This window comes from Bombus huntii, unplaced genomic scaffold (genome assembly GCF_024542735.1).
Source record: "Bombus huntii isolate Logan2020A unplaced genomic scaffold, iyBomHunt1.1 ctg00000125.1, whole genome shotgun sequence".
NCBI classification, from domain to species: Eukaryota; Metazoa; Arthropoda; class Insecta; order Hymenoptera; family Apidae; genus Bombus; species Bombus huntii.
The window spans coordinates 70,001-70,759 of NW_026099374.1; the positions used below are offsets into that span (position 1 = coordinate 70,001).

General features: G+C 48.4%; 1 non-coding gene across 1 annotated transcript in view; it reads right to left on the bottom strand.

The window, feature by feature from the left end:
• LOC126877145 (large subunit ribosomal RNA) overlaps window positions 1-112 on the bottom strand; it is a 4,059-nt gene extending 3,947 nt beyond the window's left edge. The window contains exon 1 of the ribosomal RNA XR_007694789.1: window positions 1-112. This exon is cut by the window's left edge and continues 3,947 nt beyond it. This is a non-coding gene — a ribosomal RNA (large subunit ribosomal RNA).
• Window positions 113-759: the final 647 nt, after the last annotated feature.

Sequence of the window (759 nt, forward strand, 5' to 3'; positions counted from 1 at the left end):
CTGGGCTAATTCCTGTTCGCTCGCCGCTACTAAGGAAATCCTTGTTAGTTTCTTTTCCTCCGCTTAGTAATATGCTTAAATTCAGCGGGTGATCTCGCCTACTCTGAGGTCGCTTCAACGTCACGACGCGAAACGAAAATTCGTTCGTGTCGTGTTTTGCGTAGACTCGTAGAAAACGAAAGCTCGGAAAGATTCGGTGCGAGAGAAGGTGGTGTGTGTGTGTGTATTTCTCTGTGCGAAAATCGCCTCAAAGAGAAAAAAAATTCGAATAGAAGGAGAACACTCTCTATTCGATATACAATATATATGTATGTATGTATGTACGAGCGTTTTATGCATCTCGCCAAAGTGCCAAACTTCGTTCGTCGTATCATGTTCGAGCTAAGACTCACGCAAGACATCCGTGTAACGATCGTCCGGTTTTTAACGTCCGTCCTCTTTTTCTCCTACAGCCGTTTCTCTTCTCTCGACGATTCCAGCGGTTCCCGGTACGGGAACTCACGCAAGTGAAAAAGCGAGCGAGACGTACCGTCGGGTGGGTGTGTGTGTTCGGGGACTGGACGACCGGCGCGACGTTAGGATGCGCGGTCCAGCGATAGACGACGAAGAGGCATGGGATGACCAACACTCTCTTTTCTCTATTCTCGAAGCGTCGAATTGCCATAAAAAAAAAATCACACGCGCGCACGACATAGTCGTACGCGCGTGTATACCTCGTCTCTCTCAAAGTTTTTTTCTCGAGCCTCGCCAAAGGGGATC